The sequence below is a fragment of the Oncorhynchus kisutch genome, linkage group LG18 (assembly GCF_002021735.2).
Source record: "Oncorhynchus kisutch isolate 150728-3 linkage group LG18, Okis_V2, whole genome shotgun sequence".
NCBI lineage: Eukaryota > Metazoa > Chordata > Actinopteri > Salmoniformes > Salmonidae > Oncorhynchus > Oncorhynchus kisutch.
In genome coordinates this window covers 2,152,630-2,171,394 of record NC_034191.2, presented here as the reverse complement: position 1 = coordinate 2,171,394, position 18,765 = coordinate 2,152,630, and positions in this window count along the sequence as shown.

The following is an 18,765-nucleotide window of genomic DNA, read 5'->3' as shown; positions in this document are numbered from 1 at the left end:
CATTTGGGTTGTTATATTGGTATTTATTTTAGCATTTAAAAAACCCACAGAATTAAAGAGTCTTAGGCTTCAGATGGAAATGTTGTTTTACTAACATTGTCTTGACTTTACTTTCGTCAATACGATGACTGTTATTTACCCTCTACGGCTTTATTCCCAAACTGGGAATACCACGACGGCTTTCCCGAAGGCCAAATAAAAAGGTGATTCTCATTAAATAATAATAATCATAAAAAAAAAACTTCACATATATAATAATAATAATTGATTCACATTTTCAAAGAGTTCATTTATATTTTCCAACGGGGCTATACATTTGGTGGAGTTTTCTTTCCTCGCCTGAGTAGCCTTGTTTCACTGACAAAAAAAATAAATAAACCATCTAGTATTCAGCGAATTAACAACACAATGTCAAATACAGGAAGCCTAGTCAAATAATTAACATCCAACCACATTAACTGTCACTCTCTCACGGGAATTCCACAGTTCGTATGTAGCCAAACGTAGCTGCTGCTCATTTTGGTATCTGTACTGATGGCGCAAAAGCCATAGTGGAGTGGTAACGCGAGTGCAAGCAGTTTCCCCGACGCCACTTGGGTACACTGCAACATCCACCGAGAGGCTCTTGGGTACACTGCAGCATCCACCGAGAGGCTCTTGGGTACACTGCAGCATCCACCGAGAGGCTCTTGGGTACACTGCAGCATCCACCGAGAGGCTCTTGGGTACACTACAACATCCACCGAGAGGCTCTTGGGTACACTGCAGCATCCACCGAGAGGCTCTTGGGTACACCACAAAATCCACCGAGAGGCTCTTGGGTACACTGCAACATCCACCGAGAGGCTCTTGGGTACACTGCAACATCCACCGAGAGGCTCTTGGGTACACTGCAACATCCACCGAGAGGTTCTTGCTGCCAAGGGAATGCCTGACAGCTTGAAATAACTTTTGGACACTACAGTGTTAATGGTTAACTTTGTTAAAGCAAGGCCCCTGAACTCTCATGTATTTTCTGCACTATGCAATGATATGGGCAGTGATGCTTTTTACAACATGTGCTGGTCAAGGTGCAAAGTATTGACATGTTTTTTCGAATCGAGAAATGAGCATAACGTTTTCTTTGCTGGCCATCATTTTCACTTGTCTGATTGCTTGCATGATGATGGGTTTCTCACACAACTGGCCTATCTGTGTGATGTTTCTTCTCGCCTGAATGATCTGAATTAAGGATTACAGGGACTCTCTGTACCTATATTCAATGTGCAGGACAAAATTGAGGCTATGATTAAGAAGTTGGAGCTCTTCTCTGTCTGCATAGGGGGCAGTATTTCCCCTTTGGATGAACTGCGTGCCCATAGTGAACTGCATCAAAATTTGTCCTAAATTGTTTGATAGAAAACACTCTGAAGTTTCTAAAACCTTTTGAATTATGTCTGTGAGTATAACAGAACTCACAGGGCAGGCAATCTTCCAAACTAGTTTTGGAATCCTGAAAGTTGGGGCAACTTTGACGTCATCGCCCCCTCCCTTCCCAACAAGTTATGGATCTGAAAACACTTCCTATGTCTTCCACTAGATGTCATTCAGTAGAAAGTGTAATGGAGCATTTGCTGTGAACTTTGACCTAATGGGAAGGAAAGTAGTAAGTGTCGCAAGCGATTTTCATTTTGTTGAGGCGTGCTTGCGTTTGAGTGCTTCGGCTGTTCCAATCAGTCCCAGATGAAAATGAATGGTCCGGTTGGAATGCTATTGGATCTATATGATTATAACATCTTGAAGATTGATTCTGCACTTAGTTTGACCAGTTTCGTCGACCTGTGTATCTTTTTAATTATATGTAGAACATGTATCTTTAGTCAAAGTTTATGATGAGTATTTCTGTTATCTGGCGAAGCTTTATATAATTCCTCCGGATATTTTGGAGAATTTTCTGAACATGGCGTCAATGTAAACCGAGATTTATGGATATAAAATGCATATTATCGAACAAAACAAATGTACTGTGTAGCATGTCATATGACTGTCATCTGATGAAGAATTTTCAAGAGGTTAGTGATTGATTTTTATTTATCCTGCTTTTGTCATTTTATCTTTTGTGGTACAAAATGGCTACGTCTTTTCTTTGTTTTGGTGGTGGTCTAACATAAATATATGCTGTGGTTTCGCCGTAAAACATTTAAAAAATCTGACACGCTGGGTAGATGAACAAGGTATTTATCTTTCATTTGAGGTATTGGACTTGTTATTAATGTGTGGAGGTTAAATATTTCTAAGAATATTTTTGCATTCCCTGCGCCACCGTTTCAGCTGAACGGAGGGGTGGAGTTCCTATAGGGGAACCCATGGCCTCAAGAGGTTTTAACAAAGACAACACAGAGGTATTTCCATTATTAAATATTTTTTTGTGAGCAAATTAACTCAAGCTTATGGACAATGGCAAATGTGATATAGCGAAACACCTGAGTGAGTTGGGTGCTCAGTTACGCAGGTACTTTCCCAAAACGGACGACACAAACAACTGGATTCATTATCCCTTTCATGCCGTGCCTCCAGTCCACTTACCCATATCTGACGTGGTGATGGTAGTATTAGCAGTGGTGGTAGTAGTAGAAGTGGTAGAAGTAGCAGTGGTGGTAGTAGTGGTGATAGTACTGGTAGTAGTAGTAGTGGTGGTGGTGGTGTTATTGGTGGTAGTAGTGGTAGTAGTAGTAGTAGTAGTGGTGATAGTACTGGTAGTAGTAGTAGTGGTGGTGGTGGTGTTATTGGTGGTAGTAGTGGTAGTAGTAGTAGTAGTAGTGGTGATAGTACTGGTAGTAGTAGTAGTGGTGGTGGTGGTGTTATTGGTGGTAGTAGTGGTAGTAGTAGTAGTAGTAGTGGTGATAGTACTGGTAGTAGTAGTAGTAGTGGTGGTGTTATTGGTGGTAGTAGTAGTGGTGATAGTACTGGTAGTAGTAGTGGTGCTGGTGTTATTGGTGGTAGTAGTGGTAGTAGTAGTAGTGGTGGTAGTAGTGGTGGTAGCAGTGGTGATAGTACTGGTAGTAGTAGTGGTGGTGGTGTTATTGGTGGTAGTAGTGGTAGTAGTAGTAGTAGTAGTGGTGATAGTACTGGCAGTAGTAGTAGTAGTGGTGGTGTTATTGGTGGTAGTAGTGGTAGTAGTAGTAGTGGTGATAGTACTGGTAGTAGTAGTAGTGGTGGTGGTGTTATTGGTGGTAGTAGTGGTAGTAGTGGTGATAGTACTGGTAGTAGTAGTAGTGGTGGTGGTGTTATTGGTGGCAGTAGTGGAAGTAGTAGTAGTGGTGATAGTACTGGTAGTAGTAGTGGTGGTAGTGGTAGTAGTAGTGGTGGTAATAGTAGTGGTGGTAGTAGTAGTGGTGGTAATAGTAGTAGTAGTAGTAGTAGTAGTAGTAGTAGTAGTAGTGGTAATAGTAGTGGTGGTAGTAGTAGTAGTGGTAGTAGTAGTGGTGGTAATAGTAGTGGTGGTAGTAGTAGTAGTAGTGGTAGTGGTAGTACTAGTGGTATTAGTAGTAGTGGTAGTAGTAGTGGTGGTGTTATTGGTGATAGTAGTGGTAAGTGGTAGTAGTAGTAGTAGTGGTGGTAACAGTAGTGGTAGTATTAGTAGTGGTAATAGTAGTGGTAGTAGTAGTGTTGGTAGTAGTAGTAGTAGTGGTGGTGGTACTACTACTGGTAGTAGTAGTGGTGGTGGTGTTATTGGTGGTAGTAGTGGTAGTAGTAGTAGTGGTGGTAGTAGTGGTGGTAATAGTAGTGGTGGTAGTAGTAGTAGTAGTGGTAGTAGTAGTGGTGGTAGTAGTAGTGGTGGTAATAGTAGTGGTGGTAGTAGTAGTAGTGGTAATAGTAGTGGTGGTAGTAGTAGTAGTAGTGGTAGTAGTAGTACTAGTAGTAGTAGTATTAGTGGTAGTAGTAGTGGTGGTGTTATTGGTGGTAGTAGTGGTAGTAGTAGTAGTAGTGGTGGTAACAGTAGTGGTAGTATTAGTAGTGGTGGTAGTAGTAGCAGAATTTAGTGGTAGTAGTGGTAGTAGTAGTGGTAGTAGTGGTAGTAGTAGTGGTAGTAGTAGTAGTAGTGGTAGTAGTGGTGGTAATAGTAGTGGTAGTAGTAGTGTTGGTAGTGATAGTAGTAGTGTTGGTAGTAGTAGTAGTAGTGGTGGTAATTGTAGTGGTAGTAGTAGTAGTAGTAGTGGTGGTAGTAGTGGTGGTAATAGTAGTGGTAGTAGCAGTAGTAGTAGTAGTGGTGGTGGCAGTAGTGGTGGTAGAGGTGGTGGTAGATGTAGTGGTAGTAGAAGTAGTAGTGGTAGTAGTAGTGGTAGCAGTAGTGGTAGTGGTCGTAGAAGTAGTGGTGGTGGTAGTAGTAGTAGTAGTTGTAGTGGTAGTAGAAGTAGTAGTGGTAGTAGTAGTAGTAGTAGTTGTAGTGGTAGTAGAAGTAGTAGTGGTGGTAGTAGTAATAGTAGTAGTTGTAGTGGTAGTAGAAGTAGTAGTGGTAGTAGTGGTAGTGGTAGTATTAGTAGTAGCCCTGCCATCTAGATGTGTGACAGTTAGTGTATAAGCTAATGATTCATCATGTATGACATTCCTGGGAGTGTGTAAACTTACATGTTGTATTACCATATACTTTTTGTATGTTCTCTATAGTTAGGGTGGCAAGAAAAGTATGTGAACCCTTTGGAATTATCTGGATTTCTGCATAAATTGGTCATAAAATTTGATCTGATCTTCATCTAAGTCACAACAATAGACCAACACAGTCTGCTTAAACTAATAACACACCAATTAGTATATTTTTCTTGTCTATATTGAATCAGTTAAACATACAATGTAGGTTGGAAAAAGTATGTGAACCCCTAGGCTAACGACTTCTCCAAAAGCTATTTGGAGTCAGGAGTCAGCTAACCTGGATTCCAATCAATGAGATGAGATTGGAGACATTGGGTAGAGCTGCTTTGCCCTATATCAAACACTCACACAATTCGAGTTTGTTATTCACAAGAAGCATTGCCTGATGTGAACTATGTCTCGATAAAAAGAGATCTCAGAAGACCTAAGATTAAGAATTGTTGACTTACATAAAGCTGGAAAGGGAACAAAAATATCTCTACAAGCCTTGATGTTCATCAGTCCACAGTAAGACAAATGGTCTATAAATGGAGAAAGTTCAACACGTTTCCTACTCTCCCTAGTGTAATGCCCGGGGTGTAGTGGAGGAAGAAGTCAGGCACAGGAAACAGAGTTCAGAGTAGTACTAGACTAGTAGGCCGGTGACAAAGACCGCCGAGCGCCACCCGAACAGGAAGGGGAGCCACCTTCGGTAGGAGTCGTGACACCTAGGAGTGGCCGTCCTGCAAAGATGACTGCAAGAGAGTAAATTGCTAAATGAGGTTAAAGACACAGTCAACCTATCAGAAGCTTCTAAAGCTATTACATCATGTTCTGGTATTGTCCAAGCTGTTTAAAGGCACAGTCAACTTAGCGTATGTAAACTTCTGACCCACTGGAATTGTGATACAGTGAATTATAAGTGAAATAATCTCTGTGAACAATTGTTGGAAAAATTGCTTGGGTCATGCACAAAGTAGATGTCCTAACCGACTTGCCAAAAACTATAGTTTGAAATTTGTGGAGTGGTTGAAAAACGAGTTTTAATGACTCCAACCTAAGTGTATGTAAATGTCCGACTTCAAATGCATATATATACATATATATATTCATATATAATTAGATACTGTAAGTCATTCTGTATTACCCTGCTAGCTGAAACTGGTGTCTGATGTTTTTAAGGTTTGAAAATATAAAATATTCTCAGCAACAATATTGATTTTTGGCACAAGGAAGAAAACAGCACAGACAATCCAGTGGATCACATTGCAGTCAGGTCCAAGGTCTCCCAGCACTGTCACCATGACTCACAGGGTCCAAGGTCTCCCAGCACTGTCACCATGACTTACAGGGTCCAAGGTTTCTCAGCACTGTCACCATGACTCACAGGGTCCAAGGTCTCTCAGCACTGTCACCATGACTCACAGGGTCCAGTCAAGGTTTCTCAGCACTGTCACCATGACTCACAGGGTCCAGTCAAGGTTTCTCAGCACTGTCACCATGACTCACAGGGTCCAGTCAAGGTTTCTCAGCACTGTCACCATGACTCACAGAGTCCAGTCAAGGTTTCTCAGCACTGTCACCATGACTCACAGGGTCCAGTCAAGGTTTCTCAGCACTGTCACCATGACTCACAGGGTCCAATCAAGGTTTCTCAGCACTGTCACCATGACTCACAGGGTCCAAGGGCTCTCAGCACTGTCACCATGACTTACAGGGTCCAAGGTTTCTCAGCACTGTCACCATGACTCACAGGGTCCAAGGGCTCTCAGCACTGTCACCATGACTTACAGGGTCCAAGGTTTCTCAGTACTGTCACCATGACTCACAGGGTCCAGTCAAGGTTTCTCAGCACTGTCACCATGACTTACAGGGTCCAAGGTTTCTCAGCACTGTCACTATGACTCACAGGGTCCAGTCAAGGTTTCTCAGCACTGTCACCATGTCTCACAGGGTCCAAGGTCTCTCAGCACTGTCACCATGACTCACAGGGTCCAGTCAAGGTTTCTCAGCACTGTCACCATGACTCACAGGGTCCAGTCAAGGTTTCTCAGCACTGTCACCATGACTCACAGGGTCCAGTCAAGGTTTCACAGCACTGTCACCGTGACTCAGTGTTCAGCTGCTGAAAATATTTCAGAAATGCATTTATCTACTTGTGAGTTTGTAGTGCTTCAGTGACTCTGATGTTCATGGGAGGGTCGGCCAGGCAGAGATATTCATGGGTGGGTAGGCCAAGCAGAGAGACATTCATGGGAGGTTCGGCCAGGCAGAGAGACATTGATGGGATAGTCGGCCAGGCAGAGAGACATTGAGGGTTGAGGCCATCTCTGTCGCTCTGTCTTTCTCTCCCTCCCTTTCCCTCTCATGTGTTCTTTTTCACACAGCTGAAGAACATAGCTATAAACTGTGTGTCTAGTGGCAGTGTAGAAAATATTAAAACCTGGAAGTATAAGACAAATTAAAACCATCAATATAAGATATATTAAAACCAGGAAGTATAAGATATATATAAAACCTGCCAGTATAAGAGATAGTAAAACCTAGAAGAATAAGATATATTAAATCCTGATAGTATAAGGGACATTGTGTAACGTCGGGAGAGTAATGGGTGTGGAGTCAGACGCAGAGAGCAGAAGGTAGAACAAATGTTTACGTCCATCTCTCTGTAACGTCGGGAGAGTGTTGGGTGTGGAGTCAGACGCAGAGAGCAGAAGGTAGACGGGAAAAAACGCGTTAATATCCTCAAGCACAGTAACAGATACAAACACAGGCGCAACAAAACCCAAACCCACTGTTACCAAAACACAGGCGCAACAAAACCCCAAACCCACTGTTACCAAAACACAGGCGCAACAAAACCTCAAACCCACTGTTACCAAAACACAGGCGCAACAAAATCCCAAACCCACTGTTACCAAAACACAGGCGCAACAAAACCCCAAACCCACTGTTACCAAAACACAGGCCCAACAAAACCCCAACCCACTGTTACCAAAATAGCGGACAGCGAAAACCCAAAACTACACAAACACCAGTAATGTAGAATAACCACAAGCCCACACAAACACCAGCAGGCTAAACAAACTTAAATAACACCCATCTAGTAGACCGGCGACGACGACCGCCGAGCGCCCCCCGAACAGGAAGGGGAGCCACCTTCAGTGGTATTCGTGACACATTGAAAACTGGCAGTATAAGATATATTAAACCCTGATAGTATAAGAGACATTGAAACCTGGTAGTATAAGATATATTAAAACCTGATGGTATAAGACACATTGAAACCTAGGAATGAAAGAATGAATGAATGAATGAAAAATGAATTAAACTGTATTTTTGTGTCAAATTGCCAATTAGCAACACATCCCTTACAGGATTAATTGACACCTTAACTACAATATTTCACCATGGTAATTAAATGATCATTCTTCTTCCATTGTTCTCTGCATCAAATAAAAAGTATGTCATAATTTGCTGCAGGAGGGACTGGTGCGCTTCACAAAATAGATGGCATTGTAAGGGATTTCCTCCTCTTCTTCCGAAGAGGAGAGGCGAGAAGGATCAGAGGACCAATATGCGGCGTGGTAAGTGTCCATGGTTCTTTTAATAAGAAATAGTACACATGAACAACTGAATACAATAACAATAACCGTGGAATGAATGAAACCCAAAACAGTACCGTGTGGTGAAAAACACAGACTCGGAAACAAACACCCACAAACACACAGTGAAACCCAGGCTACCTAAGTATGATTCTCAATCAGAGACAACTAATGACACCTGCCTCTGATTGAGAACCATACTAGGCCGAAACATAGAAATCCCCAAATCATAGAAAAACAAACATAGACTGCACACCCCAACTCACACCCTGACCATACTAAATAAAGACAAAACAAAGGAAATAAAGGTCAGAACGTGACAGGCATCATGAGGTAGGAAAATTACGTGGGTATATTGAAGCATCATCTCAAGACATCCGTCAGAAGGATAAAGTTTGGTCGCAAACGGGTCTTCCAAATGGACAAAGTCAATACATAATAGGAAATAATAGGAAAACAAGGCTGTTGAGTCTGCCGATAGAAATACGGTGATTGACAGAGTCAAAAGCCTTGGCCAGGTCGATGAAGACAGCTGCACAGTACTGACTTTTATCAATCGCGGTTATGATATCGTTTAGGACCTTGAGCGTGGCTGAGGTGCACCTGTGACCAGCTCGGAAACCAGATTGCACAGTGGAGAAGGTACGGTGGGATTCGAAATGATCAGTGATCTGTTTATTAACTTGGCTTTCGAAGACTTTAGAAAGGCAGGGATGGATAGATATAGGTCTGTAACAGTTTGGGTCTAGAGTGTCACCTCCTTTGAAGATACAAAAGAGAGGTTGAATAAACAGGTAATAGGGGTTGCAACAATGGCGGCGGATAATTTTAGAGTGTCTAGATTTTCTATCACAATTGATTTGTTGTTGGCCGGGGTTGGGGTAACCAGGAGGAAAGCATGGCCAGCCGTAGAGAAATGCTTATTGAAATTCTCGATTATCGTGGATTTATCTGTGGTGACAGTGTTTCATATCCTCAGTGCAGTGGGCAGCTGGGAGGAGGTGCTCTTATTCTCCATGGACTTTACAGTGTCCCAAAACCTTTTGGAGTTAGAGCAACAGGATGCAAATTTCGGTTTGAAAAAGCTAGCCTTTGCTTTCGTGACTGACTGTGTGTATTGGCTCCTGACTTCCCCGAAAAGTTGTTTTAGGGAGCGTTTGACAGTGATACGGGGTGGTCATTTGACCGCGGCCCATAGCGGATGCAAGCAATGAGGCAGTGATCGCTGAGATCCTGGTTGAAAACAGCAGAGGTGTATTTGGAGGGCAAGTTGGTCAGCATAATGTCAATGAGGGTGTCCATGTTAACGGATTTAGGGTTGTACCTGGTGGGTTCCTTGATGATTTGTGTGAGATTGAGGGCATTTGGCTTAGATTGTAGAACGGCCAGGGTGTTAAGCATATCCCAGTTTAGGTCACCTAACAGAACAAACTTTGAAGCTAGATGGGGGGCGATCAATTCACAAATGGTGTCCAGGGCACAGCTGGGAGCGGAGGGGGGTCGATTGTAGGCGGCAACAGTGAGAGACTTATTTCTGGAGAGTTACATTTTTTAAATTAGAAGTTCAAACAGTTTGGGTATAGACCTGGAAAGTATGACATAACTTTGCAGGCTATCTCTGCAGTAGATTGCAACTCCTCTCCCTTTGGCAGTTCTATCTTGATGGACAATGTTGTAGCTGGGTATGGAAATCTCAGAATTGTTGGTGGCCTTCCTAAGCCAGGATTCAGACACGGCTAGGACATCAGGGTTGGCAGAATGTGCTAAAGCAGTGAGTAAAACAAACTTAGGGAGGAGGCTTCTGATGTTGACATGCATGAAACCAAGGCTTTTTCGATCACAGAAGTCAACAAATGAGGGTGCCTGGGCACATGCAGGGCCTGGGTTTACCTCCACATCACCCGCGGAACAGAGGAGGAGTAGGATGAGGGTACGGCTAAAGGCTATCAAAACTGGTCACCTAGAGCGTTGTTGGCAAAGAGTAAAAGGAGCAGATTTCTGGGCGTGGTAGAATAGATTCAGGGCATAATGTGCAGACGGGTATGGTGGGGTGCGGGTACAGCAGAGGTGAGCCCAGCCACTGATTGATGATAAGAGAGGTTCTATCTCTGGATATGCTGGTTATAATGGGTGAGGTCACCGCATGTATGGGAGTAGGGACAAATTAATAAAGTAAAGTAATCACAGGTGTTGATTAGGAGAGCTAGCTAACAACAACAGGTAAAATGGCGATGACTGGTTAGAGAGGGTCGGTTAACTACACACAGAGCCTGAGTTCGCGAAGGGGCCGACAGATTTAAAAAATAAATACATTTAAATGAAAAACAATCTGGTGGTCTGTCTCCTCATGGCTACATAATACCAGGGTATATCTGGTGGTCTGTCTCCTCATGGCTACATAATACCAGGGTATATCTGGTGGTCTGTCTCCTCATGGCTACATAATACCAGCGTATATCTGGTGGTCTGTCTCCTCATGGCTACATAATACCAGGGTATATCTGGTGGTCTGTCTCCTCATGGCTACATAATACCAGGGTATATCTGGTGGTCTGTCTCCTCATGGCTACATAATACCAGGGTATATCTGGTGGTCTGTCCCCTCATAGCTACATAATACCAGGGTATACAGTGGGGCAAAAAAGTATTTAGTCAGCCACCAATTGTGCAAGTTCTCCCACTTAATAAGATGAGAGAGGCCTGTAATTTTCATCATAGGTACACTTCAACTATGACAGACAAAATGAGAAAAAAAATCCAGAAAATCACATTGTAGGATTTTTTATGAATTTATTTGCAAATTATGGTGGAAAATAAGTATTTGGTCAATAACAAAAGTTTATCTCAATACTTTGTTACATACCCTTTGTTGGCAATGACAGAGGTCAAACGTTTTCTGTAAGTCTTCACAAGGTTTTCACACTCTGTTGCTGGTATTTTGGCCCATTCCTCCATGCAGATCTCCTCTAGAGCAGTGCTGTTTCGGGGCTGTTGCTGGGCAACACGGACTTTCAACTCCCTCCAAAGATTTTATATGGGGTTGAGATCTGGAGACTGATGTTCACAGTCAGACTGTTGAAAAAAGGTCAGATATTCCATTTGCCTAGGCTCCCCCTATGGATAGATCCCATTGAAAAACGTTACTAGCTATTCAGGCAGTTGGCACATCCAACAGTCTGTTCCAGAGTCTCACCATACATGAAAACATGGTATACCACATCTCACCTCACAGGGTTCCCAGCCCATATTCCCAGTTATTGCAAGTATAGGTGCTTGTTAAAAAGTAACGTACTGTTAAGAACATGTTACATTTTAAAACACCTCTTAGCCCCCCACACTCCTGCTGAATAGTCCTGAACAGAACACACACATGTCTGATACAGTTTGGAATACATATCATAACCATTATCTTCAAGTGGTTTAGTTTGTCCTATAACTCCTCCAGGAGCTCTACTTGCTGAGTCGGCCAGGGCAGATGTTCTGTATAGAAAAGGTATATGTTCATCAATTAAAATATTAAAATATTTAGAATTGCTAGAAAACTCAAGAGAGTCTTGACCAAAACAAAATTGAAAAATACTTCTTAATACCTGGTTTTCTAAAATTCATTATCTGTGTTTTAGTCTGGTTGATCAGGAGTCTCCATCTTTACCACCAAGTCATTATGTGTGTTTTAGTCTGGTTGATCGTGAGTCTCCATCTTTACCACCAAGTCATTATCTGTGTTTTAGTCTGGTTGATGTTGAGTCTCCATCTTTAACACCAAGTCATTATCTGTGTTTTAGTCTGGTTGATCGTGAGTCTCCATCTTTACCACCAAGTCATTTTCTGTGTTTTAGTCTGGTTGATGTTGAGTCTCCATCTTTAACACCAAGTCATTATCTGTGTTTTAGTCTGGTTGATCGTGAGTCTCCATCTTTACCACCAAGTCATTATCTGTGTTTTAGTCTGGTTGATGTTGAGTCTCCATCTTTAACACCAAGTCATTATCTGTGTTTTAGTCTGGTTGATCGTGAGTCTCCATCTTTACCACCAAGTCATTTTCTGTGTTTTAGTCTGGTTGATGTTGAGTCTCCATCTTTAACACTAAGTCATTATCTGTGTTTTAGTCTGGTTGATCGTGAGTCTCCATCTTTACCACCAAGTCATTTTCTGTGTTTTAGTCTGGTTGATGTTGAGTCTCCATCTTTTACACCAAGTCATTATCTGTGTTTTTGTGTTGTTGATCATGAGTCTCCATCTTTTACACCAAGTCATTATCTGTGTTTAGTCTGGTTAATGATGAGTCTCCATGTCACGCCCTGACCTTAGAGATCCTTATTTATTCTCTATGTTTGATTAGGTCAGGGTGTGACTCGGGTGGGAAAATCTATGTTTTCTGTATCTTTGTTGTTTTGCCGAGTGTGGTTCCCAATCAGAGGCAGCTGTCTATTGTTGTCTCCGATTGGGGATCATATATAAGTTGTGATTTTCCGTTTGGGTTTTGTGTTGTTTTCTGTTTTGTGTCTGACTGAACTGTTCGTTTTTGGATTTTGTTATTTTTGTTTTGAGTGTTTCTTGTAAATAAATATCATGAATACTTTACACGCTGTGCTCTGGTCCACTCTTCCTTCCCCCGACGATGAGCGTTACATTCCATCTTTAACACCAAGACATTATCTGTGTTTTAGTCTGGTTGATCAGGAGTCTCTTTTACACCAAGTCATTATCTGTGTTTTAGTCTGGTTGATCAGGAGTCTCCATCTTTAACACCAAGTCATTATCTGTGTTTCTGTCTGGTTGATCATGAGTCTCCATCTTTAACACCAAGTCATTATCTGTGTTTTAGTCTGGTTGATCATGAGTCTCCATCTTTAACACCAAGTCATTATCTGTGTTTTAGTCTGGTTGATCAGGAGTCTCTTTTCCACCAACTGACTGCACATAATAACATGTTCTGCAGGTCTTGTTCAGTTTCCGCCGTCAAAATACCATCAGCATATAAACAGATACTTAGCATTTCATCATATCTTACTCCAATATTTAACTGTTTATTTTCATTTGCCAAATAATTTATAAACATAGCAAACATAGTCGGTGATAAGGCGCCTCCTTGTTTTACACCCGAGGGTGTGGGAAAGCAATCTGTACCATATTCATTAACACACACAAGCAATTGGTACTTGTTAAAGAGACTGGATTGTGTGATAACATTTCCCATCAACCCCATATCTTTAACAAACCATAGGCTAAAAGATCCCTATTTACCAAATCAAAAGCTTTTTGGAAATCAATGAAACATGCAAAAGTAGGCTTCTCTATTTCTGATTATTGTACAGATTGAGAAGATATGATCTATACAGGCTCTGGATTTACAAAAAACAGCAGAACGTTTTGATCCTCCAAATATGTAACTAGCCTTTTGTTGAGGATGGATGAATATAATTTGTGACTGTACTTCATAAACGTATGCCTCTATAGATCAGTGGCACTCTCGGGTCATTTCTGAAAGATGTGGGAATAGGATTCACTGTAGACTTATACCAAATCGAGGGCAGTATACCGTACTCAAAACACAAGATGTCAATTAATTTAAGGGATTTTAAAACTTCATTAGGAGTATGAGATGTATTAAAACCTGGCAGTATAAGAGGTATTAAAACCTGGCAGTATAAGAGATATTAAAACCTGGCAGTGTAAGAGATATTTTTAAAACCTGGCAGTATAAGAGATATTTTTAAAACCTGGCAGTATAAGAGATATTTTAAAAACCTGGCAGTATAAGAGATATTTTTAAAACCTGGCAGTATAAGAGATATTTTAAAAACCTGGCAGTATAAGATATATTTTTAAAACCTGGCAGTATAAGAGATATTTTTAAAACCTGGCAGTATAAGAGATATTTTTAAAACCTGGCAGTATAAGAGATATTTTTAAAACCTGGCAGTATAAGAGATATTTTTAAAACCTGGCAGTGTAAGAGATATTTTTTAAAACCTGGCAGTATAAGAGATATTTTAAAAACCTGGCAGTATAAGAGATATTTTTAAAACCTGGCAGTATTTTCTATGGGGTTGAGATCTGGAGACTGGCTAGGCCACTCCAGGACCTTGAAATGCTTCTTACGAAGCCACTCCTTCGTTGCCCGGGCGGCGTGTTTGGGATCATTGTCATGCTGAAAGACCCAGCCACGTTTCATCTTCAATGCCCTTGCTGATGGATGGAGGTTTTCACTCAAAATCTCACGATACATGGCCCCATTCATTCTTTCCTTTACACAAATCAGTCGTCCTGGTCCCTTTGCAGAAAAGCTGCCCCAAAGTATGATGTTTCCACCCCCATGCTTCATAGTAGGTATGGTGTTCTTTGGATGCAACTCAGCATTCTTTGTCCTCCAAACACGACGAGTTGAGTTTTTACCAAAAAGTTATATTTTGGTTTCATCTGACCATATGACATTCTCCCAATCTTCTTCTGGATCATCCAAATGCTCTCTAGCAAACTTCAGACGGGCCTGGACATGTACTGGCTTAAGCAGGGGGACACGTCTGGCACTGCAGGATTTGAGTCCCTGGTGGCGTAGTGTGTTACTGATGGTAGGCTTTGTTACTTTGGTCCCAGCTCTCTGCAGGTCATTCACTAGGTCCCCCCGTGTGGTTCTGGGATTTTTGCTCACCGTTCTTGTGATCATTTTGACCCCACGGGGTGAGATCTTGCGTAGAGCCCCAGATCGAGGGAGATTATCAGTGGTCTTGTATGTCTTCCATTTCCTAATAATTGCTCCCACAGTTGATTTCTTCAAACCAAGCTGCTTACCTATTGCAGATTCAGTCTTCCCAGCCTGGTGTAGGTCTACAATTTTGTTTCTGGTGTCCTTTGACAGCTCTTTGGTCTTGGCCATAGTGGAGTGTGGAGTGTGACTGTTTGAGGTTGTGGACAGGTGTCTTTTATACTGATAACAAGTTCAAACAGGTGCGATTCTTACAGGTAACGAGTGGAGGACAGAGGAGCCTCTTAAAGAATAAATTACAGGTCTGTGAGAGCCAGAATCTCGCTTGTTTGTAGGTGACCAAATACTTATTTTCCACCATAATTTGCAAATAAATTCATTAAAAATCCTACAATGTGATTTTCTGGATTTTTTTTTTCATTTTGTCTGTTATAGTTGAAGTGTACCTATGATGAAAATTACAGGCCTCTCTCATTTTTTTAAGTGGGAGAACTTGCACAATTGGTGGTTGACTAAATACTTTTTTGCCCCACTGTACATTCAAAAGTGGTGTGTTTGAGGACAGGGAGAGCTGAGTGACGGTACATTCAAAAGTGGTGTGTATATCTATCAATATTTAAAGCAGATGAGAAGGTCTTAGGGCTGCTGGGTGGGCTAATGATTTATTCATTAACTTTCAGTGTGTGTGTCTCTGTGTGTGTGGGGGGGGGGTGTAACCATTTAGTTACATTTAGAAATGAATATGTTCCTAGGAAACTAAGATGGCTCTGCACTACCTCAGGTAATTAAGGAATGTGGCTTCCTAGCGTCAGTTGACCTAACACGTCCATAACACATCAACACATGTTATTGTTTAAAGACAACTGTGGGACTTAGTTTTCACACAGCAGCAGTGATGCAGCCTGGTCAATGTTGTCTTTTATGGAGAGAGAGAGAGCGAGAGAGAGCGAGAGAGGGAGAGGGAGAGGGAGAGAGAGAGAAAATCCTGAATTAAATGTTGTACATCTGTCTTCCGTTTTGACAACAGCCTATTTCCCCAGGGCTTGGGAGCTCTCCTGCATACATACATACATAGTCAAAGTAGTTGTGTTGCTGGGGAGCCAGACAGTCAAACGCTACTCTCCTTCTGTGTGTCACTGACAAATGGTGTCTGTTATTGAGAGAGGGATCTGAATATTACCCAGAGGCTTTATAAAACAACTTCTACTAAAATGTGGAAAATATAAGAGCAAATCTGAAATTGCAAGTCCCTGTATAGTGCACTACTATTTGCCACAGCTTTTTATAGAGGACGAGGGTCCCATTTTGAATGGAGTCTAAGTTAAATCTTCTCTTTGTTGTATAAGGTGAATGAGGTCGGAGGTTAAGTATTCTAAAGAAGAGTGTCCATTCCGTAACAGAGGCCAATCAGAGTAGTCCAGTTAGAGTCATGAATATTCCATAACAGAGACCAATCAGAGTAGTCCAGTCAGAGTCTGTAAAGGCTCTCTTCTATCTCCTCCTCTGACGAAGAGGTAGAACAAGGATCGGACCAAAATGCAGCATGATGATGATTCATGATATAATTTTAATGAAGGAAAACCTATACATACAGAAACTACAAAACTAACTAAATGAAATAATGAAAACCGAAACAGCCCTATCTGGTGCAAACACAAAGACAGGAACAATCACCCACAAACACACAGTGAAACCCAGGCTACCTAAATATGGTTCCCAATCAGAGACAACAAGAATCACCTGACTCTGATTGAGAACTGCCTCAGGCAGCCATAGACTATGCTAGACACCCCTACTCAGCCACAATCCCAATACCTACTAAAACCCCAATACCACAACACAACACAAAATAACCCCATGTCACACCCTGGCCTGACCAAATAAATATATAAACACAAAATACTAAGACCAGGGCGTGACAGAGTCATGAATATTCCGTACCAGAGGCCAATCAGAGTAGTCCAGTCAGATTCATGAACATTCCGTACCAGAGACCAATCAGAGTAGTCCAGTCAGATTCATGAACATTACGTACCAGAGGCCAATCAGAGTAGTCAAGTCATTAATGTTATAATGAGTCATGTTATAATGACTCTGCGCAACCAGGGCTGGAAAAACCTTGGATCATTGCTATTCTAACTTCCGCAACGCATATAAGGCCCTGCCCCACTCTCCTTTCGGAAAAGCTGACCACGACTCCATTTTGTTGATCCCTGCCTACAGACAGAAACTAAAACAAGAAGCTCCCGCGCTGAGGTCTGTTCAACGTTGGTCCGACCAATCTGATTCCACACTCCAAGACTGCTTCCATCACGTGGACTGGGATATGTTTCGTATTGCGTCAGACAACAACATTGACGAATACGCTGATTCGGTGAGCGAGTTTTATAGAACATGCGTTGAAGGTGTCGTTCCCATAGCAACGATTAAAACATTCCCAAACCAGAAACCGTGGATTGATGGCAGCATTCACGTGAAACTGAAAGCGCGAACCACTGATTTTAATCAGGGCAAGGTGACCGGAAACATGACCGAATACAAACAGTGTAACTATTCCCTCCGCAAGGCAATCAAACAAGCTAAGCGTCAGTATAGAGACAAAGTAGAATCTCAATTCAACGGCTCAGACACAAGAGGTATGTGGCAGGGTCTACAGTCAATCACGGACTACAAAAAGAAAACCAACACTGTCACGGACCAGGATGTCTTGCTCCCAGGCAGACTAAATAACTTTTTTGCCCGCTTTGAGGACAATACAGTGCCACTGACACGGCCCGCAACTAAAACATGCGGACTCTCCTTCACTGCAGCCGACGACGTGAGGAAAACATTTAAACATGTTAACCCTCGCAAGGCTGCAGGCCCAGACGGCATCCCCAGCTGCGCCCTCAGAGAATGCGCAGACCAGCTGGATGGTGTGTTTACGGACATATTCAATCAATCCCTATCCCAGTCTGCTGTTCCCACATGCTTCAAGAGGGCCACCATTGTTCCTGTTCCCAAGAAAGCTAAGGTAACTGAGCTAAACGACTACCGCCCCGTAGCACTCACTTCCGTCATCATTAAGTGCTCTGAGAGACTAGTCAAGGACCATATCACCTCCACCCTACCTGACACTCTAGACTCCAATTTGCTTACCGCCCAAATAGGTCCACAGACGACGCAATCTCAACCACACTGCACACTGCCCTAACCCATCTGGACAAGAGGAATACCTATGTGAGAATGCTGTTCATCGACTACAGCTCGGCATTTAACACCATAGTGCCCTCCAAGCTCGTCATCAAGCTCGAGACCCTGGGTCTCGACCCCGCCCTGTGCAACTCTGTACTGGACTTCCTGACGGGCCGCCCCCAGGTGGTGAGGTTAGGCAACAACATCTCCACCCCGCTGATCCTCAACACTGGGGCCCCACAAGGGTGCGTTCTGAGTCCTCTCCTGTACTCCCTGTTCACCCACGACTGCGTGGCCACGCACGCCTCCAACTCAATCATCAAGTTTGCGGACGACACAACAGTGGTAGGCTTGATTACCAACAACGACGAGACGGCCTACAGGGAGGAGGTGAGGGCCCTCGGAGTGTGGTGTCAGGAAAATAACCTCACACTCAACGTCAACAAAACTAAGGAGATGATTGTGGACTTCAGGAAACAGAAGAGGGAACACCCCCCTATCCACATCGATGGAACAATAGTGGAGAGGGTAGTAAGTTTTAAGTTCCTCGGCGTACACATCACAGACAAACTGAATTGGTCCATCCACACAGACAGCATCGTGAAGAAGGCGCAGCAGCGCCTCTTCAACCTCAGGAGGCTGAAGAAATTCGGCTTGTCACCAAAAGCA